General features: G+C 39.3%; 1 long non-coding RNA gene across 2 annotated transcripts in view; it reads right to left on the bottom strand.

The window, feature by feature from the left end:
* Positions 1–18,763, bottom strand: part of LOC145421503 (uncharacterized) — a 121,481-nt gene extending 102,718 nt beyond the window's left edge. Inside the window, exons 1-4 of one of the 2 annotated variants that reach the window (XR_013902882.1) lie at positions 17,436–18,762; positions 17,239–17,283; positions 15,921–15,934; positions 9,940–10,063 (exon numbers count right to left, since the gene is read on the bottom strand). This is a non-coding gene — a long non-coding RNA (uncharacterized LOC145421503). Of the gene's footprint in view, positions 1–9,939; positions 10,064–15,920; positions 15,935–17,238 lie in introns of both variants that reach the window. The other variant, XR_013902881.1, reaches the window with a different exon arrangement.
* Between the last annotated feature and the right edge of the window lie 711 nt (positions 18,764–19,474).

Below are 19,474 nucleotides of genomic sequence, written 5' to 3'. Positions count from 1 at the left end.
TCTTGAATACTCATGCACTCATTAACATTCATTTCTCAGACCGCACAGTCTCCGAGCCACGTCTTATACAGTTGTGATGATATTGTTGACAAAAATCTGTCAGGCAGACTGATGGGGTTGGATTTTAAAAATGGACCGCAGCCCTGAACTTTCTCTATATAACCCATCGGAGATTCATGTGAGAATAAGTCTTTAACCTGCAAGCTCTCTAGTGCAAAGGTTGAGAGGTACCCGATGTGAAAATAGATAGAATAGATAATCGTCCAATGAATTCACAGTGATCGAGTGGGTGTCATGCCTCTCGCCTGCACGCTCTACCCAGGCAGCTCCGTCATCCAAGCTAAACAGAGCATTTCTATTACTGGTGAAAATGTTTCTGAAGAGGTACTATCTCCTGCTGTGTGCTACATGCATGAAAGGGCAACTTTGGAATGAATTTCTCCTGAGTTTGTGTGGAAAAGCCTAAATAAACACCTGCACCGCCTTTGTGGTAGTTCCAACAACTGTAGATGTCTGCGGGATTATATTTTCCCGAGATGTCACATAAATAAAGACAGACAGGCAGAAAGACTCACAAGGTGAAAATGATACCAGGCACACCATTGTTGCTAGTAATCACACAGATCAAAAACCTAGACACATGCTTATCAAAAACAAAACGCACACACAGACACACCTGCTATCCACATTCTATGTAGCATGGTAGAGAGAATCAATGTGTCAACACAACAAAGCCAGGGTGATGGCCTCCTCGCGGCATGACAAGGTGGAAGATATTGAGTGCCTGCCCCCTGATCCCAGTGTTGAAGGCAGACCCTCTAGGGAGGAGAGAGAAAAAGGAAGCAAGGAGATGGACAGACAAGAGACGGCAAAAAGCATAGAGAGGGGAAGTAATGATGGGAAAAGAATGAGACAGGCAAGACAAAAAGTCTAAGAGGCATTGTGTAAGAGGCAGAGAAAGGGTGGGGGGAGAGATAGCCATGAGGTGAGACAAAGGTAGATAAACAGTACGTATGAGGGAGTGAGAGAAACCGATCATGATGAAGTTCAAAGAAAGACAGCGTGTATGTGCTTTGTGTATAGCTGTTCCTTCAGGTAATGGCCTAAAGTTATGATGATGACAAGACACAACACATATCACTAGAGCTTTTATAAATTACTGTAGAGTCCTTATAAAGCAAAGTAAAAAGAAGAAGTGGTGTACGAATTCATTTAAGACTTTTGTACCCAACATAGCATAAATATAAAAGAAGTAATTACGGCAATACTGCAGTTAGTCATCAACAGTTATAATGGCTAGGTTCATCCTTTGCTTCTCACAAATCTTTTCTTGGTTTGCCATAACACATTATTCTTGTTTTTGATGTTGTAGCTTAGAGTTCAAGAACAATGCACCAAACACAGGACACACGAGTGTGGTGAGCAGAACAAAAAAGGCGAGCTTTAATCACTAAAACACGGAGTTGCTGGCAAAACCTTGAAAAGAAGCTCAACAAAAAAAAGGTTTGAAAAGCCAAAAGTACAAACCAGGGCTGTTGAAGACAGCATTTAGAACATGGACAACAAAAAGAAGAACACAGGGAACACAGATGAAGTGACACAGGGAGAAACAAACACACACACATACACACAAACACTGGGGCTCTTTCTGTGCCTTGGATCTCTGTGATACAAGAAGAGCATTGCTGCTGCAGTAGGAATATATAAGTGCGCTATATCTGGATATCTATATGAATTTGCATCTGAGGGATATAGGAGCTCACTCCCCACAACAATACTGCATTGCAGAGGATTCCCCTGGAATCCCTCTACTCTGTCCGAAGCACACGTAAAGTAAAGATGCAACTCTTTCAAATATGTGCTTTTAAATGAAGACTATGAATTAGTAATTACAGTCATATATATATCATATATATCATATAGCATATATTTTGATTTGCATTTATTATTGAGTGTGTATGCCTCCATTGGCGTCAAAATTTGTTTCATGTAGAGTATATGCTTGATCGTGTATGCCTACAATATTTGTACGTTTGCTCTGGAATAAAAAGTGTGTGTACACGAGCCCATGTGTGTTCACTGAACACGGCTGGCTTCAGATCCCTGATACCCCTGCTCTGGGAAAAGAGGGAGGCAAGGATAAAAAATGAGCGGGTCCAATCCTCTGAAGTGAGGACTGTGTTTGTCAGAGGGAATTTATTTATCAGAGAAATTAGCATTGAAATGATTCTGGTGACAGACTTGCCCCGGATATCTCTGATAACAGACACCCAAAATGTTTATGTTTACAGAACTTGCAAGGAAAGTAGAAAGGGACGGCGGTGTAACAAAGAGCGAGGGAGTTTTTAGAAAAAAAAGACGACTAGGGGAGATAATAAGAGAGGTAAGATTAGGAAGCATAAAGGCCAGGACAAGAAAATTGGAAGGAATGCCGAAAAGAGATAAAATATGTACGAAGACAGAGAAAAAGAACAAGACTCTAGAGGACAAGCTTCACTGTAGAAATAGTTGAATTGTGAGTCACACTTGATAAGGACTTCAGCTAAAAAAGAGTGCGCTCCTCCTACACAGAGGGAGTGAGAAAAGAAGAGCACACAAAAAAGAATAACAGAGAAAGATACTTGTCTTTGTAGGGGAGAGATATTGCCTGTATAGAAAAGATGCTATAAGAGACAAATATGTAGGGAGCGAGGGTTAAAAAGCAAAAGCATTAAATGCATCAAAGAAGTCTGGAGAAGAGAAGCAAAGAAGCGTGGTCAATGTAGCTGAAGACCTCAAGATGAAAACTTGTAAGAGGACGTGACAGAGAAAGAGAGAAACAGGAAACCAAGGACTGGACAAATTAGGTTTAAAAAATGGTGTGGAAAAAAAACGAGGCAGGTGCATGTATATAAAGTATGCACGTCTTCTTTTATGTGCAGAGTAATTTAATCCCACCTATCAGCCTTTTATTATTAACCTGCGTATTGCAGTATGCCTACCTGCTGAGCTTCACCGCTGGCTATGGCAGACAGCTGAGAGACAAATGCAAAAGAATAACAGTGTCAGAAGAAGACTTGAAGAAAAGGGAGGAGAGGGGGGAGAGAGAGGACATTTGCAAATTTGCTTCTGGAGAGTGTTGCCATGGTAATAGATACACTGGTGGCTATGTGTGAAAGTGTGCATATAAATTGATGTGAATTTCTGCTATTTATTATAAATAAATATCTCAATTGAATTTTCTCATTTATCGCACCTAAGCTTTTAATGTCAGGGTCTGTCATCATAATCCCCACCTCTCAACCACATTCATGAAGCTTATTATGTGTGTAGGCATCCCAGCCGGCATCAAGGCAATCTAATTGCTAAATCGAATGTGTGCTTTCATAGAAAATGAATCAAGTCAAAGTTTCTCTTAAGATTCATAAAGCTTAACAGAGTCTTTGGCTATGATTCATTAATAAGAAATGGAATAAAACTCCGCAGATAAAACTTGAATCGCTATGATGTCTGACTGTGACTAAACAGAGAAAGATTGCAAAACATTATTCATTATAGGAGCTCGACTGTAAGCAAATCCATAGGGGATCTATGAAAACCTTATTAAATCATGCAATACAGCTTCGAATTAACTACTTAGCCTCTTCATTTGTGTTGATTATTCAAGAAATCAAAAGCTTCAACTAATGCGGTTTTGGGCCAGGCAATCAGGCAAGTAATTGTTTGCTGTACACTGGCCAATACCATCATCCAAATTTGCACTAATAACATAATCAGTGCACACGCTAATGCAGAATTATCCCAAACGCAGACTTAAAAGTGAAGCGAAGCCAACAAATTTTAAATGCTCGCACAGCACCGCATTAAGTATGGCTTTTTTTTTTAAACTAATCATATCGTCTACATTTACCTTAGGTTGTTTTTAAAAGAGATAAAGCATAAGTAGCAAAGTAAACAATCTGGGCATATAATCTTCTGGCGCTGAGATGCTACGTAAATCCCTCACAGGCTCAGATGTACAATTTATCCTTCTGTTTACCTCTGATTTTGCAATTAAGCAGCATAATAAAGAGACACAAAACCCATCTTGAATTGTTTTTATTTAAAAATGCATGCATAAATAAAATAGTACAATGAATAAACAACTCAAGGGGGAAAGTTCCACCTACTTTTTTTTTCCACTGCCTCACATTGGGCATCATTTTTATTTATTTATTTTGTGGGTGATGGAACAGAGGTAAGAAGTTGCATAAGCATTCTGCAAGTTTAACTCTGTGTTTTTTGGCCGTTCTTTCTGTTTATTTTCAGTTTCATTATGGTTGGCTAATTAACCGCTATCTTACGAGTGGAGGTTGGATGTGTAGTCACTCTCTCCCTTTCACTGCGGTGATTGCAGCAGTGCTTGGGTGTTGGGAAGAGGCGAGGATGTTTCTGGGTCACCAGCTGCCTATGTTTTCTGCAAACACAGCACTGCTAGACCTCACCAGCTGTTTTCTCTCACCATCTCTATCCCTTCGAACTTCTTCTCATTCTCTCTCTCTCTCTTTTTTTCCTTTTCTCGCTACATGTTTCTCCATGCTGGTTCCAGATGCCTGCCCGCGGCTAAAAGAAAATTAACTGTCTCCTCTCTTACTACGGCCCTACTACTGTGTGTAATTTTGTTTGCATAGTAGAGATAAGAGAGACTTAGGCAAGTCTGAAACATTAGGACACGTCGATCATTAGTAAGTGAGTTCGGGAGAGAGAGAAGAAAAGAGACACACAGAGGAGATAGAGGCAGTGGAAATGTCTCCTTTTCGTCGTGGCTATATCGTCATCGCTGGGGTGTGTTGATCATGCAGAAATTATGATTACTGTCTATTTTCTAATTCATTAAATAACAGCTCTACGGCATTACAAATGACATGGAGATTTAAAGAGAAAAAGAGGAAAAAAAATTAAATATAGTAAGGAAGAAAAAAGAGGACAGATAGAAGGGGAGAGAGCATGAATGCAAATGAAGCTGGGAGAAGAATAATTGGTGTGATAACTCTAACCCTACAGTGGTTAAATATCTGTAAATGGGATCTATTTGGTGGCACATGTGTGAAGCCACAGTGATAATAAGTGTGTTTTAATGTATGTCCCACAAAGGCTGATGTTTGATTATATACAGTCTGTGTGTGCTCTCGTGACCCACATTAGTTTCATGGGTGTTGAGCAATTAAAATTTAAATGCCTCAACTAATGAATGTGGTTTGCTAGTTACTGCAAGTCTGCACTGCGAATGTAATCTTGATCAATAAGTTCTGGGCTCTGAGCTAATCTCCTCATGGGCCGCACGTAGAGTCCTATTCAATCTTTGTGTTTTAGCGATAAAAGATCAAACACTGTCACGCACGAGAATTTATGCTTGGAGGTCACAGGCATCCCTCATACACAGATATCAAGTCCAGATGAGCACACATTGTTAGACCTCTTCCAAAAGCACACCAGTAGATTAATGGCTTCTCTATTCCTCTCTCCCTCTCTCTCATTTTATATCATTTAGAACAATATGATCAATACACACACACACACACACACACACACACACACACACACACACACACACACACACACACACACACACACACACACACACACACACTCACTTGCAAACTTCTGCACTGTACACAGACACATGGAAAGAGGAGATAGTAATGCTTAAAGGCAACACTAAAGGCCGATTTGAATTTAAAAAACAAGCGATCAATCACTTCAAGCAAAGATTATCATTTCACTCGCACGCTCTGAGCCAAAGCTGGTAAAAAAATGTTAAGCACTCTGACAGCAGCCAATACGCCCTTGAACACACTTCACACTACCACAGTTCAGTATATCTACTGGGAACAGTTCAAGCGTGCTCCACCAGCCCCACCATACCATCACATGTATCAGCTCTTCAATAAAGAAATATAGAACTTTGCTTTTTAACAACTCAATATCTCAACCGCATCAAAGCACTCTGCTCCTGTGTGACCCTGAATACATATTTTCTTATCAGACTCAGAATTTCTACAGGTATTTTTCTGCTGAGATAGCAAAGGTTTAACACTATGGCTATTCATCCATCCATTATTTATAGTTTCCCTCTAGCCAAATCTTAACCAAAGAGGGTATTCATTAAAATGTGCATGTCTTTATATGATCTTATATAATATCCTACTTGCTTACAACTATATGAGAAAGCGAGTTGTATGTTTAGAGTTAGGTGCCTTCTATCACCCGACTCTCAGATAAACATTCATAGCATTAAAAAAAACAAAAAAAAAAAAACATAGCAGCATAGCATAGCAGACAAACATAGCATTAAATCAACTATCTGCCTTTCAAATATTTATGTATTATATACATACTTTACATTTATTTGTTCTCATGTAAATACGTGTAAATGTGCATCTCTCTCTTATGCTGTCAGTGATTCTCATTCATCACAACAGGTTTTAAGTCAGCAAATAGAAATAAACTGATTTACTTCTTTTTAGCTTACTAGATCTATTTTTTCATCTTTGTGTATTGCAGTCACTAAATGCACTTGTTTGTTGATATTCCTCTGCAAACATTTTCATTCTAACTTGAAGTAGTTTGGGCTTCACAATGAAGATGTATTCGCAGGGTTTGTTTTCACATCTGCTAAAGAGGGAAACAGAATTGCAATTACAGGAAACTTGAGTGATAATTTATTTTTCCCCCTATTATCACTGAATGATAGGTTACAAAGTGAAAGAAAAAACATGTCATAGAGAAAATTGTATTCTGAGTAGATACAAACTCTCTGGCCGCTTCATTGGATATACCTTGCTAGCATGTTAGACGACCTTTTGTTTTCAGAACTGCTTTAATTTTTCATGGCAAAGATTTGAAAAGGTGCTGAAATCATTCCTCAGAGAATTTGGTCCATATTGACAATGACAGCATCACACAGATGCTGACAATTTGCTGGTTGTACTTCCATGATATCAGTCTATGTTCCATCACATCCCAAAGTGCTCTTCATATCAGATCTGGTGAGTGTTGAGGCCAATGCAGGAAACTCACTGTCATCTACAATAACCAGTTTGAGATGATTTGAGCTTTGTTACATGGTGTGTTATCCTGCTGGAAGCAGCCATCAGAAGATGAATATACTGTAGTGATAAAGGGATGGACAGCAGCAATAGTCAGAGAGGGCATGCCATTTAAATAATGCTCAGTTGGTACTACGGGGCCCAAGAGAGTAGAAATGTGCCAACACCTTCCTAAACTGTTCATACAAGGCAGAATGGCTCCATGCTTTTATGATGTTTATGCCAAATTATGACTCTACCATGTTAATGTTTTCAGTAGTTTTACTGTCCAGTTTTGGTGGGCCAGTGTAAATTGTAGCCAGTGCAGTTTTTAACTGACAGGAGTACCTGATGCAGTCTTCTGCTGCTGCTGCTACAGTCCATTTGCTTCCAGCTTCAATGTGTGCTGTATGCTCACAGATTTTCTTCTGCATGCCTTGGTTGTAATGAGCTGGTCTTTTAGTTATTGCTCCTACCAGTTCAAAGCAGTCTGGCCATTTTCCTCTGATCTCTGACATCAACAAGCTATTTTCACCCAGAAAACTGGTGCTCACTTGATTGGTCCAAAAAGAGAAACTTTCTCTATAAACCCTAGGACAGCGGTCCCCAACCCCCGGGCCTCGGACTGGTACCGGTCCGTGAGTCGTTTGGTACCAGGACGCGAGAGTTGAGGCTCAGGTGTGAAATGTATGGTTTTCAGGTTTTTTATCAGTTTTCAGCGTTATTTTGTTATCGTTTTCATCGTTAACTCTGTTTTCCTGGGTCTTTTCACGTGTGTTATGAATAAATCTTCTTTTTTTCGGTACCGGTAATAGTTTTATTTTGTTGTATTTATCCGCAACACCTTTAAGGCCGGTCCGTGAAAATATTCTCGGGCATAAACCGGTCCGTGGCGCAAAAAAGGTTGGGGACCGCTGCCCTAGGAGATGGATGTGCAGAAAATAGCAGTAGATCAGTAGTTTCTGAAGCAGTAAGACCTGCCAGTCTCACGCCAACAACCATGTTTTATTCAGAGTCTTTATAGATAATCTTTCTTCCAGATACTGATTCCTAGTTTAAACTTCACCTGGTCATCTTGACCATGTCTACATCTACATACATGAGTTGCTGCCATGCGATTGGCTGATTAGATATTTGCATTACCCACCAAGTATACACCTCCATGCAAAAGTCTTGAGCCACTGCTAATTTCTTTATATATTACTTCCAAGGAGCTACACTTTTTGGTGGCCACGGTAAAAGACCTTAAATATTTACTTTAATGTCGAAGAAGACTGCAAAATAGATTGCAAAATCAAGGAATGTGATAATGGCAAGGGGGTAGGCAGAAATGACACGGGAACACAGAGGAAGAATATGAAGTAACATGAAAGGGGTGTGGCATAACAGGACGGATGAGTAAAGATTGGAATTAGGAAAAGACATGGAGGATGAACTGTCAAAACCACATAAGCTCCGTTACTATGACATCCACACTTTTACCAGCTCACTTTACCGCTTAATCAAAGTCTAGCCTGAGTGATTACATGGCCCCTTTTTTTCCATGAAAGTGTCACTATTTTAAAAAAGCTCCTAATACTGAGCTCTAGGAATCATTTCTAATTTATTCTCACCAGTCCTGATCTGCCAACCAAAGCTATTATAGGAAAGTCAGGATGATGTGCTGTCAGAAGCCAGAGAAATAGATGTCATCCACAGCAATAAGCCTGTAATAACTACCGTCAAATTATTTTCAGGGACTAAGTAACTTTTCCCTCATCTCCCCATTTGGCCCCTGGCGCCTCTTTTGCAGCTTGTGAAATGCTTATTATTAAAATTGCATAACTATGCATATAGCATTTGAGTTGTTGAACTGAGGCAATATAGCCTTTTTGCTTATTAATGTCTAACAAGATTGAAAAAATTCACTCATGCACAAATGTTATTGACACATGTGGACATATTCTTTCATGGTCATATCTCCAACACACATCTGCATATACTGTGTACGGTACAGGAGTGGCCACAGTCAGGTGCGGAACATATCGTTTGGCATTCTGAGTCGCCTCTTTTCCTCAAGAGGATGATTTAGGTGTGTTCGAAATGAGAATGAGAGAATGAGTGGAAAAGGACAAGAGAGGGAAGGAGTGCAAAGCAGAAAGAGCACTTGCTTGTGTTTAGGGTGGCTCACAGTAGTTAAAGTGACATTTTGTTGAGATGTGCACTTTCCAAAAAGCCCTGTGGGGGTGCACAGGGCATGCCCAGCCGTGTCAGCCTACTCTATGCAGTCACACTGTATCCTGACACTAAGCACACCAGGCAGGCTAGGCCATGCGCCCAAACACATTATACTCTTTCCTATCTAACACTCAAACAAAAACACGCTAATTTTATCATACCTGACACAGATACAATACCCTCTAATCTAACATGAAAATGTCCTCACACAAACCAAATTTTATCTACCGCACTGTAAGATTACATAAATAGGGACCTTTTTTTGCCCTCAGGTAGTCCATCTGGGTACTCATAATTTGAACTCTGTTTGTTCCATATACGAATTGCATAATGAATGCTCTGTGCTATAAGCAGCCAGCGCCCTGTGTTCTGCATATGACCTACAACGCCTTAGACCTTGGTCTAGCAAAGGATTTTAGGCAGGGACTAGGCTGGGTGATGGAGCACGGATGGCTGCAAAGTGATGCAATTGGACAGCACAGTGGTTTTGTGAAAAGCCCGAGCAAGAATATTGTCTGATCTGAACTTTGACACTCTTGTTACAGAGTCATCTTGAGTGGATTTAGAGGAGCTGAAAGTCTACACGGTGCTTTCATTCCCAGTGCCACACAGCAGGTTACAGGACTGAATGAAAAACAACATTGCTTGGTGCAGAGAAATCACAAAACACACATACCTCGCAGACAGAGTTCTATCCTGGGGTGTTATGGGGGGACGGTAAGGGTTGATTCTTTCACACTCTGACAGAGCCACTAATGCTAAAATGTCAGCACGCTGTTGGAAGAGCAGGCAAAAAGAAGCTGTAGAGACAAAGACACAAAGAGAAAGAGATGGGAGGGTTAACATGACAACTAAAAGTCACAAACCTTCTAAAACCAGGTGGGGGTTAATTTTACACCTGCGCTTCAGTGCCCTGAATAAATAAACTGTATGCAGAGCTACTGACCTTAAAAATGCAGAAATTAACCATGAAAGAGAAAAACTCCAAATCTCCCTCCAGATATCCCACAGTGAATGTAAGATTAACTCAACTTTACTTTGTGAACTGCTCCAACTATTTTCTGTCTCAAAGTATGCAAGATGTTTTACGCTACTGTATGTCAGTGGCCAAAGCTAATGTAATCAATTAACTATGGTGGCAAACTGTGACATTAGTGACTGTCAGCAGGTGCCAGTCAAATCACATTAGCATTTCTGCTACTCAAGCTCAAGCGGTTTTATTGGTGTCACTGAACTGGAACATACATTGAAGGCATCAGGTGAACTGTACGGCACAACAAGAAGCAACAAGGCAGGTTCATCCATCACTACAAAAAACACAGAAGCCACAGGACCTGGTCCAGTGCCAGATGGATGTGCTGCGCCGTGCTGTCAACAAGAGCTGTTATTTCCAATTGATGAGAAATAAAGCCCAGCTTACTGGAAGATGAATATTATGCAAGGTGATCTCAATCTTAGTAAGATAAATGGCGATACCATGAGAACAAGCTTTACATTAATGAAAAAGTAGGTTCTGTTTCAAATTGGCTTTGCACCCTTATGCCGTGTAGTGAGGCAGCTCAAATAGACAGGGCTCCAGAGTGGAAGCATTTTATTTGGATACGCGACTGAAAACTGGTATCGGAATGAGAAAAAAATTTTGGGGTGCACCAGTGCAACTAACTGAGTTTAATACAGGGATGGTCCCTAAACCAGATACGGACTTGGAAATGCATCTAAATTATTAAGAACCATGGCTTTTTTCAAGTTTTAAGACTTTTTTTTAATCTGTACTTGAGAAGACGGGAGCGAGATTAGTAGAGCGGAAAACTTGATTTTGGTGTAATTGACGTTGCACAAGGGGCTTCTCCTCTCTATCATTCTCTTCTGCGATCTCTTTGTCAGCGTTTGCCTAAAGGAAGGGCCGAGCACACACAAACACACACACAGCCTCTTACACACAGGTACAAGAGGTCGTGAAGAAGTAGAAAATATAGAGTTTTACCAAGCTAATAAACACATGCGCATCACCTTCACAGATGAAAAGCCATTTTTAAGATTGTTTCCCATACATCTGTTCAATAAGCATAAATTGCAGGCGAGTTTTCACATTCTTTGCTTGAAATCTCTTGCACAGTATAAACTTTGTTTATGAAGTAAAAGCAACTTCCTGCATTGGATGACCACACCAATGTGAGGAGCTGCAACATGCAACAAGCTACTGCAAATGTCAACATTATCAAAAGGCTCTCCAAAAAGTTGATTCTGCTCATCTGGACGTAGCGTTTATCAAAAGGCCACAAATAATACTAGAGAAAAACAAAAAGACTGCTGTTCAGCCTTGCTGCTTTAACCACACAACTGTCCATAATCACAATTATGTGTGTAGCCACTCCCGAGGGCCCATATTGAGCCAGGAATATCCCTATTAGGTCCCAAATACATTTTAATTTTAAAAAAATAGCTTTACGTTTACAATAATAATGATGATATCACATTTGATTGTTTCGTTTCATTCGTCTTTGTGAAGCCTTGCTGTTTTTTCACCGGTGTGCTGTGCTCCTTTTACACAGGTGTGACCCAAATAATTAAGCCAATAAATACTATGTGACTGCATGCTGTGTCTGTAAGTTCAGCTTAACTCAAAAATCCTTGGGCCACAAATCAAAATCTGCCTTAAAAATGGTTTTACAGTGCAGCCAAAGATTTATTCATGATCTGGTTGTCTGTTAGACTATTTTTTTGACGATACAAACCATGTAAATTGCTGTCAACTACAACTCTGTCTGTTAAAATGTTAAGCTAAGAGCAAAGATAGGAAACATGGCCAAGACATTATAACCCGTTTGCATAAAGTACTGTTTAACAACAACAACAACAAAAAAACTGGTGCTACAGGATATTCTCTGTTGGGCTGTTTCTTTTTTTGGCCAGTCTGGGATCAAAATTAAAATGGCAAACTGGATTCTTGGTCTGAAGCCAAGCTATGTTCAAACATTTCTTTTGCTCCATTTTCCATTACATCACAGCTGGCACAGCTGATATGCCGGGCTGAGCTTTGTGGTATGGAGAAATGATTTACAATGTCAAAAAGATCCAAGAAATTGACATAAATGCTACCATTTTCACTGGCCTTGTTGGAGGGAGAAAGACTCCTTAAAGTCCAGCTACAAGGAAAAAGGGCACAAATGAAGGCTGTAATGTAATGCATTTTCAGCTAAGCCTAAGAAAGTTCCTCAATACTAGTAATGACTGTTGCTAGCAAGTGGCAGGTTCAGCCTCTGAGTGCTTCGGCCCTCAGAAGGGCACAGTAATAGGTCAGAGTAAGCTAATTTAATGTAGATTATCAAAGATGCACAGTGCAATCTATGATTTCACACTGGGAAAGAAGCTGGTGAGCCATTAGGTTATTGATGGCTTTCAATGCACCTTCCTCCAAAGGATATTTCTTCATTTTTAAAGATAACGGTACAGAGCTCTTTGAAACACGTTGGGCTAAAGTCCTGCATACATGTCAGATCAGATTCGCCTCATTTCCATACTGTTATGCATTATCATCAGTGTTGATATATATCTATATATTAGAGAAGAAATACTTCAAAGGGTATGGTGACTCAGACTGACTTTGTATTCATGAAACAAAGCCTTTCTTCTAAGGATACAAGGGGCACAGGAACAATACCAGATCCACTCATTACAGAAGTCAAAGGTTCAGGAATTATCTTACATTTATTGCCTTCTATGTGTGTCAGAAAACTCCCCTTGCTGTGTGGTGATTGGACAGAAAAAAAACCCTATCCGCCGTGTTATTTTATAGAAGCTGGAAAAACATTGCTTTTCGAATAAAGATCTACTGCTTGCTTTGATCTTGCCAATGAGTGTGCGATCTGTCTGCCATTTCAAACAGCTTTCTGCTCATAAGTCCATCAAAATCCAACAAAATGTCTTTCTTGCCCAAGAACATTAAGAACTCATTAGGCCGAGCATGATTCAGCTAAATACATCCCAGCCTTCTGTCCAAAGAAAAGGGGAGGGGGAGGAGAACTTGCATCCCTTAAATCCTGTCTGTAACAAAAGTAATAATACCAGTAGAAGCTGTTTTACCCTCCAGTGCTGTGCAATTTGCACATCTTTATGTTTGTTTGCTAGCTTTCTGAGAACCTGTTTTGCAAATGTTACTGCTGTACCTCAAAAAACACGTGCCTCAGATTTTTTACTATCATGTAAAAGCAAGCAAACAAACAAAAGAAAGTGCATTTTTAAAGCCATTACCAACATGGACAAAAAAGAAAAAAAAACTAAAATTCTCGGTAATGGAATAGACAAAGCAAATGTTTTCAAGTGAGACCTTCTACTGTACTGAAAAGAAGAGGGAATTATTCCTGCCAGATATAAAAATCCTAAATACACTTTTGGTCAAAGAAAATACAATTTAACAACCTTTAAAAGCAGTTTTTAAAAGGAGAAAATAGTCATAAAAATAATTTTTAAAAAATGTTACTTATTTGAATTATCCTTTTTACGGCAGCATAAATAAAGGTGTTATCTTGGGATCAACAGGAAAAGTTTCACATTCCTATTTTAGCTGTTGCGAAACTGCAAAAATGTGAGGGAAAGTAAACATTCAGCTCTGAGGCTGTAAATAACTTGACTAACCTGTAAAATGAAATCAGATGGAAAAGGACAAATCTTCACTATATGCTTTTAAAGTTTGCTGGACATAACAGAACCAGCAAAGAAAAATATAACCTCACATTCAGTGTTAAATGCTGTGCAAGGACATGGCAAACATCTTAAATTTAATGGAAACAGTTTCATAGGTCAAGAAGCACTATCAACTGTAACTACATTGCTGACCAAGAATGTCCAATTTGTGCTTCTTCTTATTATTATTTTTCTTTATATGTGAGCCAGAGGTGTATACGCCGCACACCGGCACGCTCACAGACTCATAGTGTGAGGCTCCAGAGACCCAGAATGCCCTTTCTTGCTCCCTCTTTTTTTTAATCCTGGCAATTAGCGAGAAATAATTAATGATAAAAAATGAAAAAGTTGAGGGCAGAGAGCCTTGAAGATAGAGTTCTGCACCGTAAGCATTCAATTCCCCCTCTCAAGGTCCTCAAGGTCCACTGCTCTCTGGCTGTGATCCTTATACAGCTACTGGGAGAGACTGGAACAAAGGCCTCTTTGATATCTGCCCACCCTCTCTCACTCAATTTTATACTCTCTCTGCATCTAATACACTCTTTTCTTGTTTGCTTGATTGTGCTGGCATAAAACCCCAACCCTACGCACCCATGATTTCACTCTCCCTCTCAACAACAAGGTTGCAGTATGCCTGCTAAGTGTCCATTTGAAAATATTGCAAAGGTTACACCAGACATCTGCTGCTCCACCCAGATAAGACTTTGTTTGATCGCCTCCCTGTGAAATTAATAAGAACAGCCATTAACAATCTGGTAGAAATAGGAAGTTGTTACACGTGCGGCTGTGAAGAGATAGGTGATGTAGCTGAACCTTGATAATGCAGCGCAGCAACGGAGCCATCAGTAGGGGGAGAACTGGGGAGGTCGTGACCTTGTGAAGTCACTTTAGAGCTACATTCAAGCGTAATGTGGATTTGTGATCAGAGTAAAACTGCACGCACATGCATATGCATGCGCAGTCTGAAGAGACTGAAGAGAGAGTGATTAGGAAAAAGACGGAAGGAAGGAAAAAACATTCCTGAGCACTTCTGCCCCCTGGTGGCAGTTTGCAGTAGCATCTTGCTGTACTATGTACAGAAGGCTGTAAGAGAGTTACAGTAGAAGGGTGACTTCTGCGAAAATAGTCTAGGGGTTTCTGCTTATTGCACCACCTCTGCCTCCCGAAGGGTGGCTTTGATCTTTGCATACATTTAAATTCCAAAGAGGCAAAAAATACCGAGGCATGATAGAGCTCATTCATTCATAAATGCAGCTACTGGGATTTGGAATTACAGAAAGAGCAGACATCATTTCATAATACTCTTCAAGCGAATTGCATTTCATTTACTGGATATTTTAAACACTCATTTTAGACTTTGAATACAGCCTTCACTGCGGTGGTTTTATTTGCCACTAGCACAGATAATTAAGTACAATTCTGAACTACACAGACGCACCAGGTCTTATTAGCATCATGTTAGACAAATCTGTTTGTTTAATCCTGCAGAAACGGCTGTGCACTTTAAGTTGTGAGCACATAAATTTGATTGATGATTCTTGAGCTCCAAAAAGCAGAGTTAACAAGGAACGGATTATAATTGCACAGAAAAGCTAGACAAGCCTGCAGACAGGCGTTTGATCTGATGAATGTGACTGAACCCTGCATCTGTAGTTTATCTCTTTGGCCAGCAGATGGCATCAGCAGTTAGTGCAGTGTGCTGTGGCGCAGTAGAACCACCCCCGTTTTCTGTCCTTTTGGGCAGCGGCTGCAGTGAAGCAACTACAATTTGGCAATCTGGTTGCAGCAAATAGCTTGCTTCTTTATTTTGATCAGATACCCGGGGGTCTAGATTTGTAGAATACGCTACAATTTCTAGCACTTTTGCACTGCTGGCCTCACTCCTCTCACGTTTTCACCAAATTCTGCTCGATATTTAAGCCCCTTTGAACTGTACACCCTCCCACACGCTGGCATACACACACGAATACTTACCCCTTTCAAAGTGCCTTTGACCCAGCAGCACGGCAGATGTTTTCATGTGAAACAGACAAAGAAAGAAAGCAGTAGATCATTAATACACATGCTAAGGAGTATGGTAAAACTTGTCTGGAGAATCAATAGAAACATCAGGAGGAGGAAGAGGATGATTAGATATTGACTGAGGTAATGGGGTGAGGTGAGAAAAAAAATTGCAGTTAGCCAACTGGTGTTTTCATCTTGCAGCTCTAATATGGCCTGTCTAAATGGGTGAGAAACTTTTATCTGTTAATATCCATTTAATGTACATAGAGTGTCACTGTGGGAATTAGGAGACTAGGAAATATTACGTGTGACAGAATTACAAGTACCGTATAAAATGGGTTTATAGAGGTTTAACATTATAAGCATAAATCTGGTGGTTTAACACCTAATTCACCACGTTGGTTAAACACAATCTGTTGGGGTTTCTTCAGAGCACTAAGGACAAGCTCTCATTTCTTTGATTAATTATAGGCTTTGGGATTTACATGTAAATGTTTATATTTAATAAGCTCAATCTATGATTCTGGGTTCAGTTATGAAGGGAATTCACGAGTAACACCAGTGAATCGAAAACACTATTAAGTCACAGGAACAATTTCTGAGCCAAAACTGTTGTTTACAGTAACAATACCAATGTGTCGTTTATTCCACAAAGAAAATCATAAAAACAACTGAACCATTTTAAAGTTGTAAAGCTCATCACATTAACTTCGAGTGCAAAATTGATGTGACCCTGCTATCAATAAACGGCCGTATAATATGCCAAACACAGTCAACTAGGTTGATATCAACCCATATCAGTGTTCTGCTGATGTAATATTGTTTCGTCCTTTCATGAAAGGAAAATTACCAGGACTTTGATATTTTTAGGTTGTTTTTTTTTTCTAATTTGGCTTTTAATTTACCCAGGCTTTAATTCAGTTTTGTTTAGCAAATGGCCAAAAATTAAAAAATAAATAAAACAGTGTTAGTTAAAGTAACACTGAGTGTTTGTCTTAACTACATGCAAACCAATTGTGCTTACATGGGTAGTCACTCCCCAAAGGCTCATTCTGAGCTAGGAAAACACCTGCTTAACACATGTACCACCAACTGGTTATCCTGTTCACATACAGGAAACTCAAGAAATTCGAAAGACAAAACAGTTCAAGAGGAAAAAGCTATGCATTTCATAATGATTATATGAAAACTGCAAATATATTCATTGTGTTGTTTCAATATGAACATCAGAATTGAGGTTTTCAATTGCCATGTACTACAGAGGCCAGCCTAGGGTAGAAAAACATACCTGCAAACCAATTTTAGGCATGTTGAAAGTCCACATACCATAGTTCTAAAAACAAACAAAAAAAGTATAATACTAGTCATTGAGTAATGCAAAGCTTTACAATATCACAAAGGTAGCACGTATGGCTAGAGTAAATAGTACATTTCCTTTATGTTTTCCATAATGCTGACCCTTTACTGCCAAGCCTGTTAACATACCTGAAATTTACATATCCTCACTAGGAAGGAAACGTTTGCAAGGTGGCAAACATTCGTGACAATCGCTTACATAATACTGAACTGACCTCTGTTCTGCGAAAACGTACAAAACATTTCTAACTTGCAGTGAATGATTGTTCCATGACACAACATGCAGCTACAGCAAGCTTTTATTTTGGTAGGAGTGACGTTAGCTTATAGCTAGTGCATTGACATCAGCCAATGCGAGCTAAAAAAAAAAACAAAAAAAAAAACCTGACAAGTACGCTATTTAAAAAGCATTTAAAGTTAGGTTAAGCTATTGTAAGTTAACGTTTCATGACGACCTATTCGCGAATTAATTCGTAGCATTTTTACCATTTACTCCTTGTTTGCAATCTTTCTCAGTAGCTCACTACGTAGACTTTATGATAATGGAACTGGAGAAACAACAGGTGTAGTACATCACACAATTAAGCAATTAAATTAGAATCCAGTCAGGTTGTGGACAATGCTTATTTACATTTTCTGAAGCAAGATTATTTAATGGTTATGTATAAAACTTAAATATATTGTGAAGGCTTAAAAATCAGAGTGAAATGTATCGTCATTCTGCCTGTTTGGCAGGAGCCTGTTTTTCAGTCGCATACAACAAATTTCATTTGAAACGTACACATCCGGGTCACGTTAAAAACGTAAGCTACAAGACTACATACTCCCAGCGCACTTTTAGTTAAAAAAAAAAAGAAATTCAAACTTAATGCGAATTATTTAATGTACAATATTAAAACATTATTTTATTATTTCTCTTTTCTCTGTACTTAAAAGGTTAGTATTTAGTTAGTTTAAATAAAGGACTGTGCCACCATCACTGTGATGACTACCTTAATTATTTTAATTGCATCCCAATAGAGTTTGTTTTAACAGCCTATGAGTCTTATAAAAATCACAATTTTAACTACAATGCAATGCCCATGGTTAAGGTGAACCATGCAGGATGGATACTCAGGGGTAAAAATAAATAAATAAAAACAAAAAGTCCCTCACTTGCCGATCCACTTATCTATTTACTAACATATTTCTCAGGTGTAGTTTCCAGTGTTGAAAGGCATGCACCACACCTGCATCACTCTTCATCAAGTCATTTGGGCACATCTTGTGTTACTCACGCTGGCGCATCCTCAGTCAGGGACAAATTCATTAAAAATGACCACACAGTAGAGAACATCATGCATCAGTCTATTAGGGTTTTTTCAACAGTCTAGCTAATCACATCTCTTTTAGAAACAGTCAAGAGAAAACTGTAGCACTGCTGAGAGGAAAGAGCTTCAGTTCATGTGAATCCCATCAAGTGTAGGATTGACACTAAGGAGGTCACCTTGAGAAAGGAAGGATTTATAGGAGGAAACCGGATCAAAGGAATACCACAACAAACTTTGAGAAACTGTTTGGCAAACTAATCAAAGAAAGAAAGAGGTACGCTACATCTGAAGCCAGTCAAAGTTAGAAGTGACTTTAAAGTGTAGACTGGTGGAATAATCACAGTCTTCTTGGTGGAATGACTAACTCATAAAATTGGTTAAATGTTTCAGAAGCCTATTGCTGTGATGTCCATCACAAAATGGTCTGAGGGAAGTACAGAGGAGGCGCTTTAACAACAGCTAAAACAGGGTGGTTGAAACATGGAGACATTGAGAAACGCAGATTAGCTTGAACACTGTCTTAGCAATGTATTTGACCAAAGCAAGAAACAAATGTGTGTCCACGTCCGTTAAGGAAAATAATCCAAGACAAAAATGGTGACTTGCTAGAGATTGGATATGGATATGCTGTTCAAAGCATCAATTTATCTGTAAGTGGTAATGAGTATTAACTTTGTAGAAATCACTTGTATTAGATAAAAAAAAATAAAGAGGTGCCCTAGGGGAGTAGTACCTACCTTGAAAACACAAAAGTAAATGTATCTGAAAACGAACACAAGCTTTCATAAAAAACACAATACAGGAAGGGTTTGGGCTTGTTAAAGCTTTATTTATAAGCAATGAAATTCAGTCATCCAT

Source organism: Astatotilapia calliptera, chromosome 17 (genome assembly GCF_964374335.1).
Source record: "Astatotilapia calliptera chromosome 17, fAstCal68.1, whole genome shotgun sequence".
Classification (NCBI taxonomy): Eukaryota; Metazoa; Chordata; class Actinopteri; order Cichliformes; family Cichlidae; genus Astatotilapia; species Astatotilapia calliptera.
Note: the sequence above shows the minus strand (reverse complement) of the source record. Positions and strands in the feature narration are given on the sequence as shown.